Here is a 23,760-nt window from a genome sequence, read left to right on the forward strand (position 1 = left end):
CATCTTTGCAGCAAAAAGTAAGCCCTTACTAGACACCGAATCTACTGGTACCTTATCTTGGATGCTCTAGCCTCCAGAACTCTGAGCAGTCAATTTCTGTTTAGAAATTACCCAGTCTAAGATATTTTGTTATACCAGCAAGAATGGACTGAGATAGGAGCATAATGGGGAATTAGCTTAAGATTCAGTTACTTTTATTTTATAAAAGGCTCTTAAATTATCAGATAGTGGACAAAATATTTATAAATATTCATCTCTAATACCCTCAACTAAGTGTCAAATACAAATAGCTTTTTTGTAGTTAGAAAAAAATTCCAATTGAGGACTTTGTATTAACTATCAAAGTTGAGTTCAACTGCCTTTTAATTAGCAAATGTTGCATGCGATAAAATACCAAAATAACATTGCTTTTTTTCAGAGAAACCATTGTTATTTTAGTTTTATGTGCAAATGAATGTATAATTTTAAAGGATATTAAAGGATAAATTACTTTGAAGCTTTTCTTTTAAAGATTAAAATAGCATATATGGTTTAAAACAAAACAAAAATATTCCAGTTATGAATTTGACAACCAGGTAAAAATCTAAATTAATAATATCAGGGTGAGTGCAGTGGCTCATGCCCGTAATTCCAGCAATTTGGGAGGCTGAGCTGGGTGAATCATCTCAGGTCAGGGGCTCGAGACCGGCCTGGCCAACATGGCAAAACCCAGTCTCTACTAAAAAAAAAAAAATAGAAAAATTGGCCAGGCATGGTGGCAAGTGCCTGCAGTCCCAGCTATTCAGGAGTCTGAGGCAGGAGAATCCCTTGAACCCAGGAGGTGGGGGTTGCAGTGAGCTGAGATCGTGCCACTGCACTCCTGCCTGGGTGACAGAGTGAGACTCCATCTCAAAAATATATACATAAATAAATAAAAATAGAATAAGTAACATCAGAGAAAAAAATTATTGTGCTATTTGCATTTCATGTATATTTGGAAGCAGTAAAATAATTCTGAGGGACAGTCAAACATTAGCAGGTTCTTTATAAGAATATAGATCTTTCTAAATCAAACTCATAATTTTGAACTTATGAAAAAATGTAAAAAAGTTAATATTTTAATACAATTGTTTACCTTTTATATTTTTGGTCTTCAGAGCATGATATATATTATATATGTGTTGATATATAATATATATGATATATATGACATATTATATATGTATACTTGAGGTAAAAAACAAAACTAGCAACTGACTTTTTTTTTTCTTTGAGATGGAGTTTCAAAAAAGGTGATTCTCCTGCCTCAGCCTCCTGAGTAGCTGGGATTACAGGCACCTGCCACTATGCCTGGCTAATTTTTCTTTTTTTTGTAGTTTTACTATAGACTGTTTTTCGCCATGTTGGCCAGGCTGGACTTGAACCCCTGACCTCAGGTGATCCGCTCACCTTGGCCTCCCAAACTGCTGGGACTACAGGCGTGAGCCACCGTGCCCAGGTGCAACTGACTTTTTATATTATCTTATTATTAGAGAGTTCTTTTTACAGGAGCTCTAAACAAATACTCAAAAACAGACTTGAAATAGTTTAATGAGAAGAAATAATTAATTGGGTCAAAATTTCTTTGTTTAATTAGTCTATATCTATGTTAATGTTCTCTTTCTTTAATCACATGTTTTTATGTTTTTTTTTTTGCAGTAAAACCAGTAGAAAATAAGACTGTTTTTGTCAAATTGGTGTAATTTTTTTATTTTATTATTATTATACTGGAGAGGATGTGGAGAAATAGGAACACTTTTACACTGTTGGTTGGACTGTAAACTAGTTCAACCATTGTGGAAGTCAGTGTGGAGATTCCTCAGGGATCTAGAACTAGAAATACCATTTGACCCAGCCATCCCATTACTGGGTATATACCCAAAGGATTATAAATCATGCTGCTATAAAGACACATGCACATGTATGTTTATTGCAGCACTATTCACAATAGCAAAGACTTGGAACCAACCCAAATGTCCAACAATGATAGACTGGATTAAGAAAATTGGTGTAATTTTTAAAAACTTTCAAATCATGAGTTGGATATGCATTACACACAAAAATAAAAATAATATATCTCAAAAATATATTTTTTCAAATCCTAAAGTCATGTGTGAAAGCGCTATGTAAACGGAACAAAAATGTATATATGCTGAATTATTGCATGCTAAAAGACCCTGGTATACTCTTGTTTTGTTAAAACGTATGTATTTCTGGGTCTATGTGGCCAAAAGAGCAAAACAACTTTACTTTATCCACTCTAATTCATAGATATTATTGATGAAATATTAACTACACCATTTAAACATTTTTTTAAAAAGATTTTAAATGCCAAAAGTAAAAAGATAAATGCCAAAAGTAAAAATATAAATACCAAAAAAAAGCAAGGTAGCAAAAAGCTTAATCCACTTGGAGTCTGGGACTTATAGAAGAAGCACATATGAGGTTGGGGTGTGGTAGGGAAAAGAGACTCCCTGCATAATCTGTAGAATCCAGGAAAACACCAGTGCCCACACATTACCTTAGCAGAATTACCTTTGCTCATCAACTTGAGAAAAAGCCATAAGTGGTTCACTTTGAATGTACAGAAGCCTAAAGTAAATGCACTCACAATTAGGATTTGATCTGCCTCATTTGTGGTTGCAAGATTAAGACTGCTTACCTGCAGAGGATAAGGTCCTGGAACAAATGGATAGCATAGTACTTCCTACAGCAGATCGGAAACTATTCCTTTAGTAAACAGCATATGACGAGAGACCGCCAGGAAACTTCCCTTCAGTATTTGAGAGGTTCAGCAAGCAGAAAATCTAAGGAAACAGAGATTAAAGAATTATATGGACAATAGTTTGTAATAACCAAGTGTAAAATATCAGTTTTCTGTACAGGGAGAAATTAAAATGGATGATATGGAAATATTGGAATTTTAAGATATAATCATTGAAGAAAAAAATTTAGAACTTTCAATAGGAGTGCTAAAGAGTAGACTTAATCTTGCTCAGGAAAAATTAATGAATTGAAACCAGAAGAAAATGAAAGAGCTAGCACTGGAGATCCTAAGACCAAACCTATTTGGTTTGAATACTTTCCTTCTCTTTTATCATCAGATTCTCCATCTATAAAATGAAAATTATAATAAATTTTGCATTTTTGAGTTGATGTGAATGCAACTTTGTAAAATGTGAAGAGCAGTATCTGGTACTGAGTAGGTACTCGATAAATTCCCATTTATCCATTACATTACTGTAATCTCATAGGAGGCATAATAATGAGAAACAGACTGAAAAATAAAAGCAGTTGAGACATGGGAGATCGAATGCAAGTTTTCAACATATACCTGGTAGGAATTACAGAAGGATAAAAGAGGAAAGAAAGAAGACATGACTGAGAGATTTTCGAAAATTGATTTGTTTAGGATTAAAACCAATTAAAATTGATTTTTGAGGATATATAATAATATATATAATAATACATATATAATAACAAATTGTTTATTGTGTGTCAAGCACACAGAGTAAATAATGTCTTGGGCATCTGCTAGTGGAATTAAGTCAAGGGGTTGTCGAAGTAAATATTGTGTGTGTGGAAGTAGGTTGATACTTTGATTAATTGTGATTGATTTTCTTGCTTTGGGTAAACAATTTGGAGTGGATTTTGAATTTCTAATCTGAACCTTTCACACTTTTTTAATAAAAGGAAGTTTGGCAAAAAAAAAGCCCCAGTGTCTAACCTCAAGTGTTCAAATCATGATTATAATGCTTTATAATTCTGAGATATTGTAAAAGATATTTAAGCTCACTCTGCCTAAGATTTTTCATGTCACCAAAATTTTCATTAAGGCAGTATTGATAATTTGGATATTACACATGTACAGATTTTAGAATAGGGTCCTATTCATAGTAAGTGCTCAATAAATTAAATATAACAGTCATAAATATAATGGCTCATTTGAGGAATATTTTAACAAATTTTATATTTTTCTTGTGATAATATAATCTACACATAAGTTAATATATACAGTAAGTTCTCACTTAACATCATTGGAAGGTTCTTGGAAACAGCAACTTTAACAAAAACAGCATGCAGCAGGCCCTTGAATATAGTCATTTCATTCATTATTTCATTATAATGTTAAAAGAAAAACAATTGGTTTTATTGTGTGTCCTTCCACTTAAAGTCAGTTTCCAAGAACCTATTAACAATGTTAAGTGAGAACCTACTGTGTGTGTATATGTGTGTGTGTAAAACTCATGAGGCAAACAACATAAAGTTTGTCCGATAAATTGAAAATTATTGTATAAGTAGAATTAAAGTATAAGTAGAAAATATTTCTACTTTTTTCTAACACTTGCTATGGACCTTGAAATCTCCTTTCCCACTGTGTAACTGATTACTGTAACTGCTTCTAATTTGAGCCCATGAATTTCAATCGCTTTAAATGTCTTCACATATATTCAAAGTTTTTCTCCTTCCCAAATTGAGTCTAGCTTTGCAGTCCTTTCCACCAGGTTGGGTGGGGTAGACTCAAGATCTACTCTTTCCTCTGGATCTCTTCTTTTACCTATTTCTCTACTTGAAAATATACAGGGGAAGAAAAGGTAAAAATAGCAACTCCACACTAGCCATACAGAGAGGTCGTTGTCCCTATCATGTGGCATGACACCAGTTCCCCAGCTAATGAGAACTGGTTTTTGTTTACCTCTCTATGGTAATGCTGGGCCTTTTAGGAGAAAGATGTGTGATTGTACAAAGGGTACTATAAGATTTGCACAGATCTACCTTAAGCTATTCTTTCTGTCTCTACCACTCACCTACTAAAATTTTGACAAGTTTTTCTTTTTAATTTTAAATGCTTAATGCAAATGAGTCATCGAAGTAGTGACAGCTTAGTATAATTATGCTTGACATTTATTGAGCCCTTACTATGGTGGTCTACTCCACATTTTGTTGTCACTTGGGCCCTTTGCTAAGGAGGCACCTTACTTCAAAATAGTGATAAGTCAACTTAAGCTTCAGACAATAAATAAGGTGTTCCTGTAATTAATGGAAACCTCATGTATTCTTATCCTGATAAATAGTGAGACATAGTCTACCTCTTGGTATCCTTGCTTTAGGCTAAACTATCTTCTGGCTTTTTCTTCTATTCTCTTTTCTTTAAGACAGGGTCTCGCTCTGTCATCCAAGCTGGAGTGCAGTGGTGCAATCTCAGCTCACCGCAATGTCTGCCTCCCAGGCTCAAGTGATCCTCCCACCCCAGCCTCCAGAGTATCTGGGACCACAGGCGCCTGCCAACATGCCTGGCTAATTTTTGAATTTTTTGTAGAGGCGGGGTTTTGTAATGTTGCCCAGGCTGGTCTTGAACTCTTAAGCTCAATCGATCCTGCTTCAGCCTCCCAAAGTGCTGGGATTACAGGTGTGAGCCACCATGCCTGGTCTTCTGGCTTCTTCTCTAATCTCTGGTGACCTCATACTACTTTTTCAGGTGCACTAATGTTAGATGTTTCATTTCCCTAGTTTGTTCCATTTTGCACAGTCACAATTTCATCGTATTGACATTGAGCATATCACTTACAATTTCTGTTCCTGTTTCTTTACATGTAGTACACAGATCAGGACACTTAATTCATGAAAGGTTTAACTGAGAAAGTGCTGTAAATCACAGTGAATATATGAAGAACCATTAATCCAAACCTCTCTCTCATACACATCACACACACACACACAGACACACACACACACACACACACACACTGTTTTAGAACCTACTCTATATGTAAGGTCAAATGCTGTATAATATAAGCATAGAGCCATCATATCAATATTGGTAAAGTTAAAAAGCAGAAGGGGAATAATATTTTGACCTCACTAATTTGTTTTCCCCTTTTGCTGACCCAGCTTTCTACATTCCACAGGGACAGGAAGGCAAATATATCTACAGAAGGATGAGGATATAATTGTATTATTTTTCCCTTGTTGCTACAATAAATTATCACACATTTAGAAGCTTAAGACAACACAGATTCATTACCTCACAGTTTCTGGAAGGGTAGACCTCACTTGGATCTCACAGGACTAAAATCAAGGTGTTGGTATGGCTGCATTTCTTACTAGAGGCTCCAGATATAATCTAATTTCAGACCTAGGCAGAATTCAGTTCCATGTGGTTGTAGAATTGAAGCCTCCATTTCTCTGTTGGCTGTGAATCTTGCTCCTAAGGTATTCACAGTCCTTCTGTGTTTATCATATGGTCTGTAGCCTCCTTCCAATAATAGTGGGTCGCCTCTGTTTCAGGATTGAAACATCTTTCAGTTCGGCCACATTTCTCTGACTTGTTCTCGTGCCTTTCGCTTCGGCTTTTAAGGGCTCATGTGATTACATTGGGCCCACCTGGATAACTCAGACTAATCTCCCTATTTTAAGGTCAGCTGATAAGCAACCTTACTTTCAAAGTTCAAAGAGCAGTACATTGTGCTCTTTCAGGTATACAGTTACAAGTGTCCTCCCAAACTTGAACGCTTTTTTGTATGAGATGGAAGAATTTGCATGCCTTTTTCCTCCTTGGTACCTCTCAGCTTGAAAACAACGACAACAACAACAACAAAAAACAGCTGGAAGTTCTCCAACTTGGAATGTAAGTAGAGTTCTAGAGTTCTCTAGGCCTCCAAATTATTAGATAAATTATTTACGCCAATTCTGAGGAAGCAGAAAAATCTCACTAAACATTTCTGTTTATTCTGATACTGCTGGTAGGAAGAAAACAATGATTGTTTCACAGATGAGAACACTCAAGCAAAACAAGATCGGCACAGCACATGGTATTCTAATCAGGCAAAACACCTAGTACACGTTGAATATTCCTTATCTGAAATGCTTGGGACCAAAAGTATTTTGGATTTCAGATTTTTTTAAAATTTATTTTGGAATATTTGCATTATATACTTCTAGTTCAGCATCCCTAATCCAAAAATACAAAAATCTGAAATGTTGTAATCAGCATTTCTTTGAGCATCATCTTGGTGCTTGAAAACTTTCAAATTTTGGAGCATTTTGTATCTCAGATTTTTAGATTTTTGGATTAGGGATACTCAACCTATATATCACCTTTCATTTCTTCAGTACTATAATGTAAATGAGGTTAGGAACATTTTTGATTTTGCTCAATGTTTTGTTTAAGTGCCTTCATATTTCTAGATGGGGAGTAAGCATTCAACAAACTGCATTCACCACTCTAAGTGGTGGGCATTTTATTTGGAATTTTTCGGCTATGCCTGTTAGCATAGATGAGCCTATTTATCTCATGGCCAAAACCTAGATCTGCAAAGACTTTTATATATCAATTAATATGGCCCTACTTTAGGCAGGTAGGTATTATTATCATTCCACTCTACCAGGAAGAGGACTGAGGCCCAAAGTGAGAGGATGATGATCCTGCTAGAAAAATACAGATGGAAGAACGTAGCCAAAAGTTTCTGACTCCCAGTGCAGTGCTTTCTTTATTTCACAATTTTGCTCAAGTATAACAAGCTGAAATTGTTTCTTTTCTTCTCTTTGCACACCAGAGAATTTAATCAAAAAGGCAGACAAAAAATTAAATCAAGTTGTTGCCACCAGGATACAGGCTACCTGCCCTTTGCTGAGAAAGACGAATACTTGGTATTGAACATCATCTTACTCCATAAAGAAGGTCCCACCAGGCCCTATCTACAAAATGTCAAGAGAATTTCCTCCCGAAACCCTGTGGTAAGTGGATAGCCAGCCAATACAAATTAAAAACAGAGCGAGGTAGCAGTGTTGTTCTTATAATGCTATATACCTTGAGCTAGAATAAAGATGAAATCCATAAAACCCAGGATAGGTGCTGGGTCCATTTTGGTTAAAAGAAGAAAGCTGTAAAGCTTTTACTCTTGAATGAGAAAAAAAGGGGGAAAAACAAAAGCTTTCTGGGAGTCTGTTTTTCAATATGGAAGATAAAATTTGGCCAGTTCTGAAAGACAATCTGTTCACTTACTAACTGCATTTAAGCTTCCCAGCAGCCCACAGGAGCCTTTCCAATTTCTCAGAGAAAGACTCGGTGTTCAGGCTGTGAGGTGTATACCAATCAGTAGTGGGACGTGGGTCGCAGCTTCCCTTTAGGCGGGTTGGCTCTTTGCTGAAGATGGGAAGAGTTGGAAGGCAGCCAAAGTGGAGAAACAAACAGAAGTGGTGTCAGTGGATTTTTGTTGTTATAAATGCGAAGTAATTCGACATATTAAAAGTAATATAAAATTACACAAGAATACTTAAATTTGGGGTTTGAAATTAGATTGTCTTTAAATCTGACTGTGAAGAGTATCTTTTTCTCAAAGCCAAGTTTCTATCAGAAATTTACTGCAAAAGATGATGTCATTATATGGTTAAATTAAAAAATGAAGAAAAACAATCTAGCTTCAATCTATGTATTTTGAAACAAGAACAATTTAGTATTCCATGTTTGCCAAGAGAGTCATGTAATATCTCTACTCTATTTTGTCATGTAAGCCATGCATTTAACAATGTATGCTTTAAGAGACAAAAAATTCCTATCCGTGTTTATGAATCTAAAGTATGTTCAGGTACAGAGATTTTATTTGGTTCAGGGTGATCAATAAGGTGCATTCATATAATTTCAAATTAACCCTCATCGTGGGCTGATTTTTATAAGTAATAATGCTAGTTTATTTTCTATCTCTACAGAATATAACCATGTAAACATCTATTCTTATATTGAAAATTTACTATGTTGTAACTTAAGAAAAACTGTATACATTATTTTCTTTCATTAATCAAATAAATTCCTGTATAGAAAACAAACAACATATCCTCAATATCTCTCCATTTCAGAATACAAAGAACTTCCTCGTTCTTCCTTACAACTGCATTTTATCTCATTGTGAGTATAAAATCATAGTTAATTTAACTCTTCCCTCCCTCATTAATGATTTCTGTGCTAGTTCTGATATGCTACTATGACAAAAATGCTGCAATGCTATCGATGTACACGTCATTTCATTTATATCATGTCATATATATGCAGATACATCTATAGGATAGATTTCATGTGTGAGACTTTTAGAAATAATAATAAATACATTTTAAATTCTGATAGATATTGCCAATTGTGTTTTAAAATTCATTGCTATTATACCATTTCCACCAACCGATGCTTGTGCATGCCTATGGGAAAAATACTGTCAACATCGAATAGAATGTTTCTTTACATTTGCTTTCCAGGTGAGAATATTAGTCTCTATTTTCCTCCTTTTTGCCCTTAGCAAAGAATATGGGAAGAAAGGTTCAGGAAAAGCTGCCATCATAATCTAATTTTATTTTGAGAACTGGTAACTGAATTAGTTAACTGAGTAGTTTGGTAACTGAGTTAAAGTTTAAATAACAAGGACAGCTTTATAATCAATTAAAATAAAAGATAATTTTGACAGCTCAAATGTGAGAAAATGATCACACAGCTAAAGAAACTAGTAAGTACAAAAGTAAATTCCTGGAAAAGTTGATTTCAGGGGAATATGGATGAAAAGCAAACCCACAAAACATTGGAGTTGTTTTTTGAGTATTCTTTGTGGATTAGACAACTATCTTTGCTGCTTTTCTCCCTCCTTTTCTGCTTTCCTGTCTTCCTTTCCTTTTATTCTCCCCTCTCCCCACCTCCTCCCTCCCTCCCTTCTTCCTTCCTTCCTTTTCTTTTCTTCCTTTTCTTCCTTCACTTCTTAACTTTTACCTTCCTGCCTCCCTTTTATACCTATGGAAAATTAAGAATTGAAATGGCTTAATATGAAATTGCAAGCATATGCCTAATTTCCAAATTAATGACTACATTAGTGCTAGTCAGATTTAACTTGTATAAAATGTTTGGGCTCTAGTATAATCTGAGCTATAATTTTTTTATGAATCAAAAGCATTTAGCATAAAATCGTTTTCTTCTTCGGTAGTTACTCAGTGCCAGAAAATATAATGCAAACATGAAAATGACTCAAATTATTTTTTCAAAGACTTCTCTCTATATCTGGGATGCCAGAAACAGAAAGAAGTACTTATAATATAATAAGATATATTAGAATTGAGGTACTAATAATCTATAGTGGGAAGGCAGGTAAGAAAACAGTTCAGGGTGAAGAATTATGATTAGATGAGTGAGGTCAAAACACAGAGAGGAGGCAATGCATGAGCTGGCTTTTCAAAGACAAACTCAATATTTTGTATGTAAAAAAGATAAGGAAGACCTTTTCTGGGGATCAGTAGCCATCACAGATGTGAATTTTAGTAATATGACATTGAAGTACTTTTTAATATGGACTGGATGGCAAAAAGAATTTCAATAAAAATGTATCAGGTGATGAAAACTTGACAGAGGGGAAGTATGAGTAAGGAAAAATAATCAGGTGGCAGTAGAGAAAGAAAAAAAAAAAAACAGGTTTGTGAAGGAGGAGGATTCTCCAGGCAGGGGGTCAGCTTGTCAGATTGGTAAGGAGGCATCAGTAAATGGAGAGAGTTCAGCAAATTAGGTAAGTTAGAAAAAAAGATAAATCAGAAAAAATGATTCCTTTATGTTGGAGCCAACAATAAAACTGAAATAAGTGAATGTCTCTCTTGAAGCTTCCCTTTTTTCTTTTAACCACATTAATCCATCCTCCTGCTGTGATCATTTCAGTACTGTTGTTCAGACAAAAAAAAAAAAAAAAATCCCATCATTTTGAAGCCTGAAGCCATTTAGATTGGAGTAGAAGCTTAGTCTTCATACCAAAATTTCTCTCTAAACAAATATTTAATTCACAATATTAGCATGAAAGAATTTTATTACAGTGGCTAAGTTAGTGCCATAATTTAATGGGACACATTAACTGAGACAAGATATGTTAGGACATCAGATTTACTCTCTTTTCAATTAACTCAACAATTTATCTTTGATGATTTCATTTAATCTCTCGTTCAACAAATAATGTTTGAGTGTCAATTAAGTGCCAGGGAATCTTTTAGGAACAGTGAATGCATTGCTTTCCTTACAGAGCTTTCTTCCCAGTGGTGATAAAAAGATAAACAAATGGGTATGAATTATGTTGAATAATGATAAGAGCTAAGAAAAGGGAGTGTTAAATAAGAGAATCACAGTTGTATGCAGGATTTTCCAGAGGATTGACTGAGAAGTTAACATTTGAACAAAGAAATGAAGCTGGTGAATCAGCAAGCCGTGTGATGACTGGAGAAGAGCACTCCACACAGAGAGAAGAACAAATGCCCTAGTGTGCTCTAGCAGACTGTCTAGTATACTCTACAAATGGTCAGGATTCCAAGTGACTAAAGCTGAGTGAGCACAAAACAGTACAGAGAGTGCCACACAGGAATAACAGGGTCCACTTTACATAGGGCCTTGGAAATCATTATGTAGAACTTGATATTTGTTCTGATTTAGATGAGAAGCCACTGAAATGAAAGGAGAAGCAACATAACCAACCTTACCTTTGAACAGGGTCACTCTGGCTACTGTTGAGAATATACTGAATGTACATAAACAAGAAGCAGGAAAACCATTAAGGAGACTATTAACAAATCCAACTGTGAGTGAGGTAGCTTGGAATGGAGATGCAGCAATGATCATAGTAATAGCGTCAGAAAGGAGTAAGCTGATTCTGCATAAATGTAAACAGACTCTGAATAAATGTTGATGATAAAACTGACAGAATTTGTTAATGAATTGTATGTAGAATGTTAAAAAACAGCAAAGAGTCAATGGAAGCTACACATTTTAAGGCCTGAGCAATGGAAAGAATAGAGTTTCCATTTAACAATATTGCAGACACTTTTGGGAGATCAGTTTGAGAAGGAATAGTATAAGCTCAACCTCTAAGTGTTAAGCTTAAGATGTCTATTAAACCTCAAGTTTAGATGTCCAGTAAATCATTGAATACATGAGTTTGTAGTTTAGGGGAGAAGTCCAGGCTGGAGATTTAGATTTGGAATTAATCAGCAATTATTTATTTGTTACCAATTATGTCCTTTGAATGTAACAGACATTTTAGAAAGACAGATACGGTTTTGCCTTCAAAGACTTAGAGTGAAACTTCAAAAATGTAATGTATACTAGTAAAATAGCAAGAAAGCAATTGTACAGATCAGTGCTAAAGCATCTTTATCTCAGGGAGAGAGATGGTTGTAGCTGAAAAGAGTTACATAAAAGAGATCAATCTTCAGAAGCCAGAAACATTTTCATCAGAAATATTGAGGAAATAGATGTTTTAGAAAGAGAGGCTTGAGAAGGGTTTGAAAATGAAATGGAGTTTCACTTCCTTTGACCTGCCTGATCTCCCTTCATCATTTTTTCCACTCACCTCCATCCTTACATTTGTAAAAGTTTTCTTTTAAAAATATGATCCATAAATATATATATTTCTATTATGTACCCGTAAAAATTAAAAATAAAAAACTCATAATCTTCGACTTTAATTTTCTGTGTACTACTGATAGAGACAGGAGACAGCCAAGGGTCCCTGCTGAAACCCCACCTTCAAGCCTAAAACAGCCTGAAGGCTAAAAGAGAAGACTGCTGGTGCTGGATGAAACCCATGACCCAGATGGAGAACTGCTCCTGTTTGCCCACCCTTTCCCAAATGATTCTTTCTGAATAATGCCCACATGCACACTACAAGAACAGAGTGGAGCCACCAAGAATTTGTGCCTTGTGCAGTGGGGAGGAGCCTGGCCTCTCTTCAGCTTGTGTGTGTGGCGGCCTGGTATTCAATCTGTGAAGTGGGAGCCCGTTGGCAGGATCCCCTCTTGCTTTGCTGAGAGTTTTTTGTTTTTTTTTGTTTTTTTGTTTTTTTCCTTTTCGCCCAATAAATTTCACTCTCCTCACCCTTCATTCTGTCCCTATGCCTAATGTTTCCTGGTTCTGACACAAGAACCCGGATTTAGCTGAACTAAGGAGCAAAAATCCTGCATCACTACAAACCACACTATTTCTGTGATACACAGCACCCTTCACTTATTGGGTGCAGTGTCATCACGGCCTGTGTTTCTCATTCTGAAATGCCTGCCTCTTTCACAAGAGCCAGGTGGTTTGCCCTGAGCTCCGTACCATCCATTTGCATGATTCTTTTGTTTTTCTTTCCTTTCCTCTATGACTGCTCTACCTGACATTAATTTATGAAACTCATCTTATCTTGCAATGTTCTGCTTCAATGTCCTCAAGTAAGATTTTAGGACTCACCGAACATCCCTCAAAGACTAAGACTACATGCTTCTCACAGCCTGGGGAAATAAAATACTCCTTTTTCCTTTTGTATTTAACAATTTGTTTATGTGTGTGTTCTAGTGGATAACACTTTGCAATGGTTATTTACTAGTTCATTTTTCTGCTCTACTATATGTTGAACTCCTCGAGGCAGTTACTCCATCCTGTTGATCTCCCCGTTGGTTGAGGCTATCAAAGTTACTAATACATAATAAATCCTCAATAATTTTTTTAAAAATCACAATTAAATTTAAAGGAAAAATGTATTTCTTTAAAATTATGTTTGCTTTAATATTATGACCCTTAGCTAAGTGCCATCTAGATTTTAATTCCTCAGAGAAGAAATGCTATTATTTTACTTATTTATATTACATCAGGATAACTTGCCAAACTCACATTTTTAGTTCTAATTCATCATTTCTTATATTGATAATTATATATATAATTATTTTGATTTTACAGATGAGGAAAAGAAGTATATGTATCTTTAAATCTTTATGCCTCTGTTTTTTGAATTTTATTGATTAACTAAAATTTCTGGTAACATGTTGAAAATAGAAAAGATAGTTGCCAGACTTGTTTAATTCCCCCCTCCTTTATAAGCATGCTTCCAAGACTTCATCATTACATATCTTGCAGTGGTTGAGAGTATAAACATGAAAATCAGAGTACTCAAGATTGTATCCTAACTGCCTCAGTTACCAATGGCGCAATCCTATAATAATTTAACTTAATCTCGCAATGCCTTCATTTCCTCATCTGTAAAATCAATATAATAATCAGATTAAGTGATATAATATATGTAGAGTACTTAAAACAGTGTCTAGATTATAATGCCTTCAATAAACATTAATTATTGTCATTTTTTTTTGTTTCACTCTGCTGAAGTTCACATTAACAAGTCTAATAGTTCTATGTGCTCAACTTGCCCAACTATTTAACTGCTTGTTTCTTCATTGGCCCTTAAATAATACATTACCTTTTATTTATTTTTTATTCTTTCTATCTCAAAGGCAACTTTTAAAAAATCCATCTATGGCAACTTCTCTAATCAATATGTAAATTTTAAAGAATTTACTATATAAAGCTAACCTATTTTCTCTCTTCCTTCTGTAATATTATGGTGGTTTAATTAACCCATTTTCATGGCTATAAATACAGTCTACTGGATGATAGTGTGCTTGTATTTGTATTTTCAGGTCCAGATCTCTCCTGAGTTCAAGACTTAGGCACCAATTACCTATTTGACATCTTCATTATGTTTAATAAGCATCTAAAGTATCGAATCTTCAAAACAGAACACCTGATAACTGTTCCTATGAAAATAACTTTTTCCTACTCTCACACCCATCTCAATAGTACCAAGTCTGTTTTTCCATTTGTTCAGATCAAAGCAAATTGGAGTCATCTTCTTTTTGCACTGCAATATCTGATACTTGAAGAAATTATTTTGACCCTCCTTTCAGAAATATATCCAGAATTTGACCACTTCTTATTCACTCCAAGTCTATTACACTATACCTACCACTTATCAGCTACTGAATTCTTTAATAATGTGCATTTGGTCACTTTGTCTCCACAATTGTTTCTCTACAGTCTCTAACCCACATGGCAGTCAACATGTTTCTTTTTTAGTTTGTTTGTGTTTCTTGAGCTTAATGAGAAAGCAGTCAATGTATTTCTTTAAGTATGTAAGTCAGATGATCTCATTTATTTGCCACTAATCCTGAATGCCTCCTTTCCCACTAAGAATACAATGCAGAAATTTCCCTGTGGTGTACAAAGCCTTACACAATTAGCTATCACACTGAGCTTGTCAACTCGGACTGTCTTGTAACATGTAAAACATTTTAATCACATCAGTCTCCTTATGACTCTTGGAGCTGACAAAGTTAGCTCCTATTTTTCACAAGTTTTACACGTTTCTATTTCCTTTGCCTGGGATGCCCTTCCTCAAAATCTTCATAAAGCTAACTTCTGATCATCTACATTCTTTCTCAAACATCAATTTTTTAGAGATTGTTTCTTATCACCATATCTAAAACATCCTAGTCCAGTCTACACTATTACCCTGTTTCATTTTCTTCGTGGAATTTATATTACCTGAACTATATAATTCAGATAATATAAGCATGTCTCCCACCATCCATCATCCATTTACTTCATTTGATTCCAGTATACATGTATAACAGTATCTGAATTGTTAACTTATATGCCTGAGGGAAATAATCATTAACTAGACTATAGTTTTTATGCACAGTTCGTTTTGCCTTTAGTTTTACAGACAGATTTATCTCCAAAGCTACGTTTGCACCTTTTCCTTCACTCTCTTCAGTGATATCGCTTCATACATTTGTAATAGAGTTAGACTCTTTTCATTGTCATCATTCTTTCCTAGCTGGAATTTCAAACAGCTCCTAAATGATACACACACACACACACACACACACACACAGAGACACATGTATACACACGTATATTAACTAGGCTACAGTTAAAATTTGCTCTTTGTAAAGTTCTACAGGTTTTAAAAAGCAAAATGTTATATATATTTTATAACAGTGTCATACAGTATTTTCACCTAAAAACCACCTGGTAACCCGCTCAACTTCCCTCAATCCCAAGACCCTGGAAACTACTTAGATGTTTCATATCTCTATAGTTTTGCCTTTTCTTGAACATCATATAATTGGGATCACACAGTCTATAGCCTATTCATACCAGGTTCTTTTACTTAGCAATATGCATTTAATGTTCATTCATGTCCTTTTTATGGCTTGATAGCTAATTTTTATTGCTAAATAATATTCCATTGAATGAATATAATAGTTTATCCATTCAAGTATTAAAAACATATTTCATGCTCCCAGCTTTTAGCAATTATGAATAACATTGCAAAAAACATATTCATGTGCAGATTTTTGTATAGACATAAGTTTTCAACTTTGGGTAAATACCAAGGAACACAACTGATTGCTAGATCATATAGTAATACTGTATTTAGCTTCACAAATATCTTATAAATAAGCCAAAGATGGCCTTTGTATATTGGCCCCTAAGTTGTTTATGTCTTCATTACCCAATGAGACCCATTCACTCACAAGCCCATCAGCTAACCTCAACCTAAACAGCCAAATTTTTAGTCATTAGAGCTTGCTTGCTTTGCATACTACATGCAAATAGATGTAGCATCTATTGTCTGTTGATAACACAGGGCTTGTATTATAAGATCCCATGCAACTACCACCCTTCAGAATTTCTAATCTAGATATAGCTGGCTGTGTGACTTAGAGACAACACCTAGACACATAAGTTCCCTTTCAAATCCCTCTTTCTCCCTTAAAAGTTTTCTTGTTCTGCTCACTACTGCATGGAAGCCCCCTTCCATGCAACCTGTTCCATTCAATAAATCTTGTCATCTGTTATTGTGTGTTACATGTCTTCTTCCTTGTGCAATCCCCCCAAATCCTTTGAACATTCTACAATAAGAAACAACCACACTGTCTTCTAAAGTGAATATACCATTTGCATTCCCAGCAGTAATGAATGACATGCCTGTTACTCCACAACCTGGCCAGCATTTGGCATTTTCAATGTTTCTAATTTTAGCAATTCTTATAGGTGTGTAGGGGCATCTTGTTTTAATTTGCAATTCCTTAATAAAAATGATGTTGAATATTTTTATATGTCGATTTGCCACCTCTGTATCTTCTTTGGTGAGTTGTTTGTTCAGATTTTTGATGATTTTTATAGGGTTGTTTCCTTATTGTTTAGTTTTAGGAGTTTTAAAATTTTTATTATTTATTTATTTTATAGTACCACTACCACACTGAATAGAAGTTTAAAAAAATTGTTTACAAGTTGTTTGGAAGCTTTGTGTTTTGCAAATACTTTATCCCAGTCTGTGGCTTGTATTTTTGTACCCCAATAGATTCTTTTGAAGAGCAGATTTTTTGTTTTAACAGACTAAGTAATCAGGGTTTTTTGTGTGTGTGCGTGTGATTTTTATGTTGTATATAAAAATTCATTGCCAAACCCAAGATGCAACTTTATCATTATACAATGATAAATACAACCCAAGATCACCTAGATTCTTTTCTATGTTATCTTCCAAAAGTTTTATAGTTATACACTCACATCTTTCCCTTTAACCTATCTTAGTTTTTATATTCAAAGTAGGTTTCTTGTAGAAAATGTATAGTTGGGCCTTTCCCTCCCTCCCTTCCTCCCTCCCTTCCTTCCGTCTTTCCTTCCTTCCTTCTTTCCTTCCTTCCTCTTTCTCTCTCTCTCTTTCTTGCTTTCTTTTCTTTCTCTTTCCTTCTTCCTTTTTTTGAAACCAGGTCTTCCTCTCTCCCTGAGGCTGGAGTGTAGTGGCATGATCATGGCTTGAACTCCTGGGCTCAAACAATCCTCCTGCCTCCGCCTCCTGAGTAGCTGCGACTATAGGCATGCACCACTGCACCTGGCTAAGTTTTTTTTTTTTTTTTTTGTAGAGAGAAAGTCTCACTTTGTTGCCCAGGATGGTCTCAAATTCCTGAACTCAGGTGATCCTCGTGCCTCAGCCTCCCAAATTGATAAGATTATAGATCATGAGCCACTGCATGCCAGGCCAGGTCTTGTTTTTTAGTCACTCTGATTGCCTTTATTTTTAATTGTTGTATTTAGGCCATTTACATCTAAGGTGATTGTTTATATAATTTGATTAATACCTACCATGTTGCTGTGTTCTCTTCATTGCACATATTCTCTGTTTTTCATTCTATTTTCCCTCTACTCTTCTGTCCCTTCTGGTTATAACTGAGCATTTTATAAGATTTCATTTCGTTTCTTCACTTAGCATATCAATTATACCTCTTTTAAAGTTTGTGTTAGTGGTTGCCTTAGAGTTTGCAATAAATCTTTACAACTAATTTAAGTCCACTTTTAAATAACACTTTTTGAGGAATGCAGGCACCTTATAACCTTAACTTTTTCTGTATTCAACACACTTTCTCTTTTGATATAGACCTGAGTTTCTGACCTATATCATTTTCCTCTGAGGAACATCTTTTAATATTTCTTGTAGGAGAGGTCTACTGGCAATAAATTCCCTCAGTATTTGAAAATGTTTTGTTTCCTTCACTTCTGAAGAATAATTTTGCTGGTGCAGTAAATTTGATAACTTTTTGTTGCTTTGGCATTCAAGTTTAAATTGAATTTTCTCATTCCAGAAGAAGGACTTAGTTATCCTTGACACAGTTTTCTATATTCCCCTTCATTTCAGATTGCTGGGTGTCAGTTTCCTATGTGACCTGAATTTTTTGATGGGCCTAAGAAAAGTAATTGGTTTTCAGTGTATTCATCTTTTTCCTTGTAGAATGCAAAATTATTGTAAAATTTTATTTTCAAATATTAATGAAATTTCATACTTGCTGAGGGCTTCATATTGCAGTCAGATCCTTATGCTATGGATTATCTTTATTTTTCCCATATCTCACATTGCTTGAAACTCTTCAACAAATTCTACTCCTCTTTCCCTTCTTCACTTTTTCTCTGTAGCTCTTCCTTACTCTCATTCAGCCATTCTCTCCTTTCCTTTTTCAATAAACTCCTACTCCCCTCTTTGATAATCTTCTTCTTTTCTTTCTTATTTTGAACATCCTCTCCATTCCAAAATCAGAAGATTTCTCTATATATTCATTTTTCTTCTACACTTCATCTTTTATTTTATTTAAGCAGGAAAAGAGAGAAAAAAGAAAACAAGGCCAGGCGCGGTGGCTCACGCTTGTAATCCCAGCACTTTGGGAGGCTGAGGCGAGTGGATCATGAGGTCAGGAGATCGAGACCATCCTGGCCAATGAGGTGAAACCCCATCTCTACTAAAAATACAAAATTCAGCTGGGTGTGGTGGCATGCACCTGTAATCCCAGCTACTCGGGAGCCTGAGGCAGGAGAATTGCTTGAACCAGGGAGTCAGAAGTTGCAGTGAGCTGAGATTGCACCACTGCACTCCAGCCTGGTGACAAAGAGAGATTCCATCTCAAAAAATAAAAATAAAAATAAAAAAAGAAAACAAAATGAAGTCAGCTTATGTTTAAAGACTAATCATTCTCTAAAGGCTCTGAAATGTAATAAATTGACTCTCAGAATCTCTATAGAAATTTATGTTGGGCATTTCCTCATTTGTTTATTAAATATTTTTATCTACTCCAAGAATTCAATACAAAGGACTAATTTTATTCTATTTTTTCTCTGTTTTGTGTAATTGGTACTATTGCAACACTATCATTTTCCTACTATTTTCCTTTGCAATTACACATTTGCAACCATATTGTGGCCTAAATAGAGTTCTGTTGGTTTCTCGGAGAACCTACCATTTATAGCATTGTTTCCATGGGAAAATTACTCTCTAGGTCTAAACAACTAGCTACATGCAACTTTTTTAGACAGGTTATTTATAAATGAGATAAAGCAGTTATCTTCCTCCTATTCTGATCTCCTCCTCCCCATTAATCAAAGAAAAGACTGGATGCCAATTTGTCTCACAAGACCAGACACAAATTCTGTTTCTAATAATAGCAACGACATTAATTTAATGAATGCCTACTCTGGGTCATGTAGTAACCTGTGTGAAGTACAATATAGTTATTAACCATTTAATTTTTCAAATGAACCATATGAATTATTATCACAACTTACATGTGAAGAAATTGAGGCCCAAGTTGATTAGGAAAATTTCTCGAAGTCACAATGTTTCTAAGTGGCATAGCTGACATTTCAACCTGATTTGTGTGAATGCATGCAACACTAGGCCACAACTTAAAAATGATGCTACTTAAATACAAAGGCAACATTGGTATTTCTAATTGCTCCATTATTCTGCATATATTTAATTCCTAATGTATTATATAATGCTGTCTCACCGGAACTGCACCAACCATTGCTATAGTCTGTGTAACCACAAATAAAAAGGTATTATCTACCCATATGTCACTTTTAGAATACATTTCATGGGAGAATATATATTTATGCAGAGGAGAAATTCTAGCATTCTGGAGTGCTGAATATTATAAAAGCTGATGGAAAAAGTATAATATCTTAATAAAAATAAAGGAATTATGATTGTGTGATAGATCATAAAATTGTCTGAGTTTTATATCCTTTTACATTTTAACTATCCTTTTTTCAAGTATTCTTGAGACATCAAGGTGAAATGCAAGTTAAAAAAACAAACAATTAACCAAACAAAAGTACTCAGCATAATCTACAATCTGTCTCTGTGATGACAACCTAAAATAAAATCTGTTCTAGCATATTTAAATACAGTGTACTCCTCTGTGTCTGCCCAAATGACATCATAATATGCTATATAAACAATGTTTTTCAGAAGTTTAAATAGAGGAAAATGTGAGATTTTAGTCACTATGTGGTTCTCAGTGTGCAGGCATTCTTAACTCCAAAGACCCATAAAACAGAATACAGAATAATATTAAAGTCTTAACTTATATGCATTGTAGATAAAATGTTTACAGGTTCAAACTTTCAAACAATTATTATCTTTCTCATTTCTACTGAACTAATTAGATATAATATGCACTTGGCATATTTTTATAATGCTACACTACTAAACTTTATAGTATTATCAACACTGTTAACAACGCAGTGACATCTCATTAAAATTGATATTTGTGGTGGTGCTTTGATTATTAATATATTCTGATAATCCTATGTTAATAAAGATTTGATATTTATATTTTTATACACCATTCTTTTTCAATATACATATCATTCCTGATATTATTGAAGTCAAAATATAAGAACAGAATAAAATAAAACTTAAATGGTGATTTAATAGAATAACATGACCAATTACCTATTATTATTCTAGTTAATTTGGTCTTGGTAATGATAAATAACTTTTCTCATTTTTATAACTGTAAAAAAAACTATAACCACAAGGAGGTTTACCTTGACATGCTATTTATAGAAACTTGATCTTAATAAACTATGTTTAATTTCACTGGATGATCCACAATTATTTTCTTGTGAAAAAGACCCAAGCAGTACTCAAGTGTGGTAAGTTCTAGTGTGTAAACAAAACGTAATAAATGTAAAAAACTTAGTCCAGTACCTCTTACACAATAGAAGTAAGTAATTTCCACTTTCATTATTAATTGACATAGATAAGCTTAAAAGGCCTTATGAACATACAGATTTTTATTTCATACTACATGAAAGAAAATGCCTTTTACTAGGAATAATAGTCTATATTAAAGGAAAAATCTGCGTGTCACTTTAGGTGTCAAAAAAGACTTAAAAAAATGTATCCCCAAATTATATTTCTCTCTCAAGAAAATACACTATTCCTTGCCAACATTAAAAAGTCAATTTTATCATAGAATAAAAATCAAAGACATACACTTAAAAATTATAAATTAAGATTATCATCTTCATAAAACAATACTCTAATTTTGCTCTCCTGGGAGTAAGGCACATTACTTTCATCAAATTCAACTATAAAAGCTCTATTTCACACTTAAATAAAAAGGATATGTTAAAATGTAGAACAATACCTTATAGGATAAATAGAAAAAAATTGACAAAACAATTATATCTTATACTCTTCATTATCTGCTCAGCTTCTGTAGTTGTTAAGGTCAAGAGACAAATGTTAACAGGAAGGCTGAATTTCATAGATGTGATAATACAGACTTTAATCACAAATGTTAAATGCTTTCCATTTGGTTGGCTATGGAAAAAGACCTGAAGCTCAACTATAGATGGTAATTAGAATGATAAAATTCAGAAATATAATATCAAAACACTGCAGATTCCAAACAATTTTTATTTTTGATTGACCACTATTATACAGATTCCTATGGTTTAAAGGGGAAAAATTTTTCCTGCTTATGAGGAGAAATTTATTCCAACAACTTTTTAAGAAATGTTCTAACTATACTACTTATTCTAATCAAACCAGTCAAACTGTCAAAGATCTTTAACCATCAACATCATCATCATCATCATCATCACCTGTAGTGCTAGTAGTAGTAGTAGTAGTAATAGTAGTTAAGATTATTTTGGTGGGTACAAGAGTCATTTGTATTTATAATTTATTGCATGTGTTTTTATTTTGTTCTTCAAGTGTTTTCAAATTATTAAGGTTGCTTATCTACTTATATTTATTTTCTAAATTAAATACAGACAGTATTGAGAGGTTTATTAGTAAGCTAAACTTTATCGTAAACTTAAAGCTGGCTGCTTTTTGCCTTCACATAAGCAGATTTTCTTTTAGGATGCTATATTATCTCATGATAGGTCTTCCTTCATGTTTGATTATTTGATCACCAAATGAGCTTGAGGAGGATGGAGTTAAAACAGCTGCCCTGCTACTGCATTGATTATCTTTACTAGGGATGCCTTTCATAAAATAAGAGAAAATTGCTGATCTGCTCTGAATAGGTTTGCCAATTAGACCTCTTGGGAGATTAACCTAATGATATTTGCCAGAGTTCTAAGCTACAGAATATTCTTAGCAACATACCTTTGCCTAAAGATTACTTACAGTTAATAAATCCAGGATCTATGGATTTCTGAGGCACGGTAAATTTTATAACACTCTGAGGTATAAAGTGGAGGTATTTCACAACCTAAACTCTCCCTCCTTGCTGCGTGAGACGACCCCACAGAACCTCACCTAGGGACCTTGTCCATTCATTCTGGGCCAAAAATACATGGAACTAGTGTGGAAAGAGAAGGAGCTGCTCTAGATGTCCCAGACCTCTTTTTGCTTTTGTGCCTCTTGATTGCCTTTGATCTTAAAATTATTAGAACATTTGATATTAGCTGATATTTGTTAATATTAAAATCTTTAATTTGTATGAGTCTTATTTAACAATCCAATCTTGAATATTAACTTAGAATCTTATCTAAAATAATAGATTTTGTTAACCAGTGAGTCCCATAAGACAAATAAGAAGTATTATTTTCTGTTCCAAATGATACCTGACCTTAAAATAAATATGAGATTAGAAAAAAAGTTGTCTCATTATTTTTGAATTCTTTAACTTTTATGTGATATTTTATGTCAAATTTAGACTCCCTTTCACTCTTCTTTCCTGGAAAGCAAGCAAAGCAAGAAAAATTAAAAGGAAGAGTCAGCAAGTTAAAATATTTTACTAAAAATGTGGGGTTTTAATTTTAAAATATATGTAATAAACCTTTGAAATTCTAACTTTAATTTTAAAAATTTAAAATAATAATAAGCTAAAATGACGTATTATAGATACATTAACGCAAATGTATTTTGCGTTAATGTATGTATTTTGCATTGCAGATACAAACTTCCTCTTGCAGATGATTTTCTGGATGATCAACTGTGAAAAAATATTATGCAATTTTTCACAGGGGCTGATGCAAGGCCACACCTCATTTCTATATAAAAATTTACCAAAAACCGTTTCCTGAGAGTTGCTTATCTTTTCCACACTTTAAACATGGTAAAATGA

The 23,760-nt window shown here is 34.1% G+C and overlaps 1 long non-coding RNA gene across 1 annotated transcript in view; it reads right to left on the reverse strand.

Moving 5' to 3' along the window:
* Positions 1-23,760, reverse strand: part of LOC134807489 (uncharacterized) — a 476,245-nt gene that overhangs the window by 102,160 nt on the left and 350,325 nt on the right. Inside the window, exon 7 of the long non-coding RNA XR_010148081.1 lies at positions 2,681-2,825. This is a non-coding gene — a long non-coding RNA (uncharacterized LOC134807489). The remainder of the gene's footprint in view (positions 1-2,680; positions 2,826-23,760) is intronic.

Source organism: Pan troglodytes, chromosome 10 (genome assembly GCF_028858775.2).
Source record: "Pan troglodytes isolate AG18354 chromosome 10, NHGRI_mPanTro3-v2.0_pri, whole genome shotgun sequence".
NCBI classification, from domain to species: Eukaryota; Metazoa; Chordata; class Mammalia; order Primates; family Hominidae; genus Pan; species Pan troglodytes.